This window comes from Molossus molossus, unplaced genomic scaffold (assembly GCF_014108415.1).
Source record: "Molossus molossus isolate mMolMol1 unplaced genomic scaffold, mMolMol1.p scaffold_m16_p_10, whole genome shotgun sequence".
In the NCBI taxonomy this organism is placed as follows: domain Eukaryota; kingdom Metazoa; phylum Chordata; class Mammalia; order Chiroptera; family Molossidae; genus Molossus; species Molossus molossus.
This window is the reverse complement of record NW_023425345.1, coordinates 54,400,931-54,410,073: the sequence shown is the minus strand read 5'-3', so window position 1 is coordinate 54,410,073 and position 9,143 is coordinate 54,400,931. Positions and strand designations below refer to the sequence as shown.

The 9,143-nt window shown below is 39.7% G+C and overlaps 1 pseudogene; it reads right to left on the bottom strand.

Annotated features, from left to right (window-relative positions):
* Positions 1–1,372: 1,372 nt before the first annotated feature.
* On the bottom strand, positions 1,373–1,596 carry LOC118624698 (annotated as a pseudogene).
* Between the last annotated feature and the right edge of the window lie 7,547 nt (positions 1,597–9,143).

Here is a 9,143-nt window from a genome sequence, read left to right as displayed (position 1 = left end):
TAGTTGCATTTTCTTGAAATGCACATAGGATTGAAAAATTCTCTAAAGAGTCTGTGTGGGTTGGGTATTCAATAATTTAAAAACATAACTGAATGCCCAGCTGGTGTGGCTCAGTGGATTGAGTGTCATCCCGGGGACAGAAAGGTCCAGGTTTGATCCCTGGTCAGAGCATATGCCCAGGTTGGGTTGCAGGCTCGATCCCAGTAGGGGGCATGCAGGAGGCAATGGATTGATGTTTCTCTCTCACATTGATGTTTCTATCTCTCCCTGTGGAAACAAATCTATAAAAACATATTTTTAAAAACACAATTGAAACATTTATTTGACACTTCTTACAGAGAAGCTTATCAACCTTGCATAGAGATGTTTTCTTCTATCTGGGTGTGAGAGTAGCAAAATAGAAGACTCAGCGGGAAGAGATAAGTACAGAAAGGGAAATTAGTGTAGCAAGAGAGAATGTAGGACAAAATACTGCTATAATTGCTTTAAATGCAGCATCATGGGCTATTCGCATTTTTGTTAATTCTTATTAAGCACCAGAATATTAAACTAGCTTTCAAAATAGAACCAGAGGCATGGATACATGGAACAGACTGACAGGTCAGAGGGGAGGCAGAGGGGTGGTGGATGAAAGACGGTGAAGATATTAGCCAAAGAACATATATATGTAGTCCATGGACACAGACAACAGTGAGGTGATGAAAGACAAGGGAGGCGGGGGCTGGGTGGAGGCTAAAGGGGGGTGGGGGGGTGGAATGGGGACATCTGTAATAGTGTCAACAATAAATTAAAACAAAACAAAACAAAACAAAACAAAACAAAACAAAAAGCTAGCTTTCAAGGAGCTTTCTGTCTCAGCCTAAGGGCAGACATGCAAACAAATGATTGGGTTATAATGTAATGACAGCAGTGGAATGAGACACTATCTGGGTAAGTGAGCCATTAACGTTTCACAGTTGTAGGTCTCAGAGGGGGATAAGAATTTGCTGGATGGGGGGAAAAGGAAGGAACTGCAGGCCAGAGAGCAGCTAGAGCAGAGGCATGTTTTTGTGAAAGTGCCAGGCATGTTGAGGGAAACAGTGAGTGGTCTGGTGTGGCTCTAGGAAGAAGACATATGGAGAAAGGGTTTTGGGGCATGAAGAGATTAAAGGTAGACTGGGAGCAAATGATGAAGGACTTTATGTCAGTCAGATGATTTGGGACCTGATCTTAGCAGTCATTAGAGGTTTTTTTTTTTTTTTTTTTTTTAATTTTTATAAAAGAATTAATATGACAAATGTAGATGACCTGATTTTCACACCACAATACAACAGGCCCTTTGGAGAGCAGACAGGTGGAAGCAGTTTATTTCTGTGGTGAACACAGCCGTTATTTATACTCTTTTGCAGGCTTCTAACACATAGATCTTACTGCCTTGTATTACCACTACTCCCATATTGTTCTGTGGTCCCTAGTTGTGATCTCTACACATTCATCTATCACAGGATTCATAACGGGATCAAATCCCCTTCCTTGAGCATGTCTGCTACAGTTTAATTTCAATGATAACTTCTTGTCCTTAAATTTTTCCAACTCTCGAGGGTGAGCTGTGCTCATGGTGTCTACTCAGTGGCTTAGAGTTGCCTTGAAATGGAAATCGCTGTCTCCCTCATGCTCTCACTGTTTTTAAAGAGACAGTGCCATGGATTATCAGACAATTCCGTCTAGGATAATCTACCTGGGGTTCTAAACCCCTCCTTGACAGAGGAAACTGCTACCCTCTAAGTCATTGCCACCTCTCACTCATCTCTTTGACCTCAAGTAGGAAATCCATCACATGCCCCTTTTAGCTTCCCCCACATTCCTTCCAAACTTTCACAGCTTTCTTAAAACCCTACCAAGTGCCAACATCATCTTCCTTTCTTCTTGTAAGCAACAGGTGATTGATTGCCTTCGCTTCCCAGACTATACTTGATCCTTGGAACATCTGTGTTTTTTATCTTGTTAACCATGGACCCGTTATCCATGGCACCAGTGACCCTGGACACATAACTGTTACCTTAACACAAGCAAGTTCTGCACCTATAACAGAGAATAGATAGACTATTCATCTGTTCAATGCATTTTTATTGAGCACCTATTAGGTGAGAGATTATTTTCAGCACTGGGGAAACAATAAAGAGTGAAACAAATGAGATATCTACTCCCTGGAAGTTTATGATCTATAACAGGCTTTGGAAAATCACTGCTTGTGGATCAAATCTAGCCCACCATCTGTTTTTGAACATAAAGCTTGATTGAAACACAGCCACATTCATTTATTTAGATCGTCTATGGCTGCCTGCGTGCTCAAGAGCGGAGCTATGCAATTGCAGCAGAAACTGCACAACCTGAAAAACCCACATGTCTATTTCACCTTTCACAGGAAAAGTCTGCTGGGCCCTGGTGCAGAAAAGTGCTTCTGGAGCTATATGGAATGAAAGATCAGCTGTATTTTATATTTTATTTTATTGTGAGATGACCCCTTACTCTAAGACCTACTCTTTTAACCATTGTTTTACTGTAAGCTATGTTGTTGACGAGGGGTGCAGTGTGTGCAGCAGATCTCTACAATGTATTCCTATCGCCTGTCTGAACCTTTATTGATTAGTAAGTCCCCAGTTCCCCCTCTCCTCAGCTCCTGGCAACCACCATTCCACACTCTGATTCTTTGAATTTGATTATTTTAGATACTGCATGTAAGTAGAAGTAAGTATTTAATACAGCCATATATCCTATAACAATGGAGATACATTCTGAGAAATGAGTGGGCAGGCAATTCTGTTGTGCAAACCTCATCGAGTGCATGTACACAAACCTAGACAGTATAGCCCACTCCATACCTCGGCTGCATGGCAGAGCCTATGTCTCTCAGGCTACACCCCTAAATCGCATGTTACTGAATACTGTAGGCAATCGTAACACAATGGTAAGTATCTGTGTATCTCATCACCTAAACAAAGACAATGTACAGTCAAAAGATAGTCTCTTTCAGAGGTTTTGGGGGTTAAGACTTTAACATACCTTACTTTTTGGAGGCACATTTTAACCCACAACAGGCTCCAATATCGTACTTCCTTTTGATCCTGCAAAAGTAATAATGTAAGAAGGAGGTTTTGCCTCTTTCTTTTAAGGACACTTTCTACATGGTGTACAGAAAATTTTCGGTTATACTGGTCATACTTGGATACAAGGGCCAGCTTTGTGCCCAGCTAAATTGGAGGTTCTGTTGCAAAGGAGGAAAGAGTGAAACTATATTGCGGGGCAGCAAGCAGTCTCCGCCCTGTGGTCTATTGCTCTTCAAACCAGTTGCATACTAGTTTCTCTGATCTGTTGGATTGCGACGTTTGGCCTCTCACAGAATGCTACATACGCTGTTTCAGGCTGGGACAGAAATAGGGCATCCTGAAAGTTTTCAGCAGGCCACTTCAGAGTGTGGTTGTGTGACTTAGTGATATGATCTCAGCTAGTTAGTAAATGTCTGATTCTCAGTGTTCTCATTTATAAATCAAGGACGGTACATACCTCATATGATTGCTGTATAGTTTAAGTAGGACAATATACATGTGAAAATCCCTGGCCTAAATGGGTACTCTAAACCTGCTTGTTAATTATTAATTCAGGAAGGAGAAGATGGCGGGAAAGAGAAAAGGAAGGAGAAAGGGAAAGAAACATTTGTTTTCTGGATATAACAGTCTAATGAAAAGAAAAGCTATGTGAGGGAAATGTGTATTCTTCTAAGTAAGTCATTTTTTAAAAAGGAAAGTATTGATCTATTTGCTCTCAGCAGTTCTTTTGATGTGATATAAAGCCATACTACACAACTTGAATTACTATTTGAGGGGTAATTTTTACCCAGTCAAGTGAGAAAACAATCACTGAACAGATAATCTCAGAAGATATGATCAAGGGAAAGTTATTGCTAGTATATTGAACTCAAGGGTAATAGTCCAAATTATGCCTTTGACATTGAATAGGTAATGTACTCAGTTTTCCCAAAAGACATTGTAGCAGAGTCTGTGAGTTTCCCTCTAATCTCCAGTCCCCTCTCTTTTTCCACATGGTTGAATTTTTTTGCTGGGACATGTGGCCACTCACTGATTACATTTCTCAGCCTCCCTTGGCACTAGGAGTAACCACATGATGAAGCCAGTGGATAAGAGCATAAGTAATGTGTGCAACTTCTGGGTCATGCCCTTGTGAGGGAGAGGCTTATCTTTCCCTGCTTCTCTTTTCTCCTCCCACGATCTGAGATGTGGATGTGATGCTGAGACTTCTTTGATGAGGGCAACTGCTCAGGACAGCAAAGCAACAAGATAACACGAGCCTGGGTTTCTAATACCATGAAGCTGCCATATCAGCCCAGTTCTGTTTAAACTTGAATTGTTACACGAATAGAAACTATTTTGTGTAAACCATTGTTATTGTTTGTTTTTTGTTTTTTTTTTTTAAATAACAACTGAACCTTTATCTGAAAAAAAAAAAAAAAAATACAGAATTTGGTACCTAAAAGTGGGCATTGGCTGAGTGGAAAGGTGGTGAACACAAGAGCAGAGTTCTTGTCGTCTGGAAAGTTGGATACCATTATTATACAGAGGAAAAATATTTAGAAAGCTGTCATCTGTAATAACTTGGACCAAATGCTCACAAAGGCCATAGCTCTAAGAGAAAAGATAGAAAACAATTCAGGATGTTGGAATGTATTGGCTGCTTCTTTACTTCTTCCAGTGAAGTTTTCAAGACAAGATAGAGATTCAGACTGGATTGAGTCAATTGCAGGCACAGATGAAAGGGGACACAACTTACCTAAGAGAAGATCTCTCTGCCTAGGCCAGCATCTTAAACTGACTAGGCACTGAGTAATTTAGGAAGGATTGAAAGAACCAACTGCTTCTGTAGAGCAAATGATAGCAATGATTAAGGTTGTGATATGTTATCATATCATGTGAACAGGCTATGAACAGGAGTGGCAAGAAGCTTGTTTTAGTTCCTCATTAATCTCTACCCAATGCCTCCGAGTGAGTCCAAATAAAAATAATAACACATTTCAAAGTTGATTTTCTTCAATGTTCAATAAAAGCATAATTACAAAACTTGAATGGTTTATTGATTGGCACAAACAATCTATGTAAAATAATGTGCTTACAATTTAAATGTCGCCCTAGGTAAATTCATCTAGCTCAAAGATCTTCAAAGTCTGCAAAGCCTGGGATATAAGATTTCCCTGTGGTTTCTTGGACACATATGACTTTATGAGAGTCAATTTAGAGATATTGAACTGTCACATTTATTCTCACTAAAAATTGATCTACCTGAGAATTTCCCTATGTCAAGAGTCATTGCACTTCTTTGCTGCCTTTTCTTTCACAATCGTCCTTCTCCTTTTTGATTAAAACAGGTCTGCTACCTCTCTGCCACCTCTAACCTAGCATACTACAAAATGTGCAGTGCTTTATGACGATGGCAATTGTTGATAATTAGTACTAATGAAAACCATAAGATATTTATTTATTTATTTATTTATTTATTTATTTATTTATTTATTTTTATCCTCACCCGAGGACATTTTTCCATTTTTTGTTCAGACAGAGCGGGAGGGAGAGAGAGGAAGAGAGAGAGAGAGAAACATCGATGTGAAAGGGACACATCGAGTGGCTGCCACCCGCACGACCAACCAGGGCCGGGGACAAACTGCAACCGAGGTACGTGCCCTTAGCGGGAACCGAACCCGGGTCTCTCTGGACCGCAGGCCGACGCTCCAACCGCTGAGCCAAACCGGCCAGGGGGAAAACCATAAGACTTTTAATGAAACATTTGGATAATTGTAGTTATAGGAAGAAAACTCTACGTAGTTTCAATGTATATACATAGTTTTATTGCACAGAAACATTATGGAGGTGATTGATATGAGGTAGAAAACACCAAGTATATTACATCATATAATTCTGTGAGGGGTGTGAAAAGAAAATGAGAATTGAAGGAGCAAAAGGAACTATTAAAGAACAACTTCTTTAAATGTTTTTGAAATGAATGACAGTGGTGTCAAATCACTATATTATTTCTGAAACACTGAAAACGTATTATAACCATTTTATTTTTAAAATGTCAAAATAGACAATATGTTAGATTTGCATCTTTTGTTACTATAAAAATTATGTGAGAAAAATTATATATTTAGATTTCAATATGTTATAGGGGCTTCATGGTAGTTAAATGTTCTTTAAATGTATACTTGGGCAAAAATATTTGAAGATCCCCTTCAATTCTCCATTGTAACTGCCCATAAACACTTGCTATATAGAATTAGGGACCCTGTGTTTCTCCAGAACAAATAATGCCTTTGTTTAGAATTTCCAGTAACTTCTGGATGATTGCATATTGTCTATGGGAGCCAAATGAAACCAACACAAATTTTGTCTGCACAAGGGGTAGAGGAGGTTAAGCTTCAGACTTGGGTAGAATGGATGGACCTTTCAGTTTAAGTGTAAACAGTAACATTAGGTTATTTGAGGTGAAGAAACATACATGGAAACAGGAACAATGTATGCCTGTGTTTTTTCTTCTTTTAATGAGGTTTTCCTTTTCTTTCAGAAAAGGTTGAATGTATACTTTCTCATTTCTCCCATATTTCATACTGTCACATGGAGATAATCTCGTTGAAACAATGTTACTCTACATGCTTTTCTTGTATCCAAAGCAAATACCAGTTTCCAGTCCTTCGTGTTTTTTCAAATAGGACTATTAGAGATCCAGTTATGAAGTGTGTTCATTCTGTTATAGCTAGAAGGCTTGGCAAGTGTTTTTTAATGAAGCATTGTATACCTTATTAGGGTTGCTACTTTTTTTTTTCTTTTTTAACAAAGGAGATAGGGAAGAATAAGTCAATGGAATGTTTTAAAAAACATGTTAGCTTGGTTTTTCTAATAAGGAAAAAAGCATTAGACTTGCATTAGTACACTGATTACTTTTTCAAAATACCCGAGGATGAGGGTTGAATATCATTTTAATAAAACTTTAATTTCTCTTTAACAAAGATGTCCTCTCTAATTGCGCCTATTAAAGCCAACTGTGGAAAAGACTAAAAAAAGTATGGTATAATTTGTCTTCTAATTGGAATATATTGATTACCCACCAATTTGTCCTATTGAAATAAGAGAGATAAAATTTACATTGATTTTAGCTGTGAAGTTGGATACTCAGTGGGGAATCTATCTAGCCAAATTTCTCTGGGAACTTCCCATTCTATACAAGGATGTCTCCCTCCCCTAACAGTTATATTTCTACAAAAAGGCCTACTTCCAAATTTCTCAACTGATCAGACCAGGGGCTGCAGCCCTTCTGCCCTCCCCAGCCTGAGCTGAGCCAATCACACTCTCTCCCAGACTCCTCTAGAGTCAGAGCTGAGAGACTCGGATTTGCTCTCCACTGGTGACTGAGCCTATTGCTTGTTACCTTGGAGCCGGGGATCCAACCCAGTTTTGGGAAAGGATTGACTAATCCACAACATTAATGGGACCAGGAGCAAGAGTACAGGTGGTGGCCCCATATCATGTGGTTAAAAGTTGAAAAGGCATAAACTAAGAAAATAAACTATTAAACAATATAGTTTCCATCTTTCTATCTTGACAAATATAATTTATAACAACCTCGGAGGTGAGGTTTGAAAATTTTAAATCTGACACTCCTCAGAATTCTACAATGGGGGACAGAGATGGCCTGTAGACTCTCCTCTTTTGATCAGTACCATAAAGGGCCACACGTTACATGAACATGGACACTCCAGGAGCTCATTCAAGCACCATCACCTTGACCATGCTTTGGGACTAGAGGGTCACACCTGCAGAAGAGTCTGCCCTTGGGAAGACAAGCCTAGGAAACAGGCTGGTTCAGATCCTAGAAATAAACTCAGGCTGCCTGGGGACAGGGAATTTGGAGCCTCAAGTGTCCAGACCATGTCCAAGAAGGAGCTCTGTGGGCTCTGGAAAAGCAGAGCTGTTTTCTTTTTTAAGTAAACTTTATTTTATAGGGCAGGTTTTTGGTCACGACATTATTGAGCCGAAGGTACAGAGAGTTCCCATGTGCTCTCTGCTCCCACCATAAATGGGGGAGGCTATGCATACATGGGGACATATCTCTTGAGCCCCATCAGCTCTGTGCCTCATGGGGATGAGCAAGAGCAGAGCCTCTAAAGTTCTTAGCCTAGGGCAGAAGTCCCTCTTGCCTGGGCCTAAGGGTGGTATTAGAGAAGAATAAGGGAGACAGAACTAATAAAACGAGACAAGGTAGAAAGAGTCTCAGGGATCTTCAATTTCTGGTTTCAGTCTCTTACAAGGTTCTGCTGTTTTCCTGGTCTATTTTTTTAAAAGGTATCCCCCCCCCCCCTTTTAAATTTTTCTTTTTAAATTACCGTTGACATACAATGTTATATTAGTTTAAGTGCACAACATAGTGATTAGACATTTATATAACGTCTGAAGTAATCACTCCGATAAGCCTAGTACCCATCTGACATCAAACACAGTTAATACAATATTATTAACCATATTCCCTATGCTGTGCTTTACAGACCATGCACCATGGCAGGCTTCCCATAAAAAGGATTAGAAACAGTAGATTAAAACATCATTTGTATTCATTTTAAAAGCAAATTGCCCAGCTGGTGTGGCTCAGTGGTCGACCCATGCACCAAGAGGTCACCGGTTTGATTGCCAGTCAGGGCACATGCCCAAGTTGTGGGCCAGATCCCCAGTGGGGGGTGTGCAGGAGGCAGCTAATCAATGCTCTCTCTCATTGATATTTGTATCTCTCTCCCTCTCCCTTCCTCTCTGTCTAAAAAGAAAATCAATCAATAAAAAAAAGCAAATACAATCCTTTAGAAATTTCCTCTGAAGAGAGTGAAAATGGTAAGCATAAGAGACTTCAGTGTTTAACATCCTGTCGTTGATGGGCCTATACCATGTGCCAAACCAGGGGTATACTTTCTTTTTTTAAAAAAAATATGTTTTTATTGATTTTTTGTAGAGAGAGGAAGGGAGAGATAGAAACATCGATGTGAGAGAAACATCATCGACTACCTCCTGCACACCCCCTACTAGGGATTGAGCCCATAACCCGGGCATGTGCCC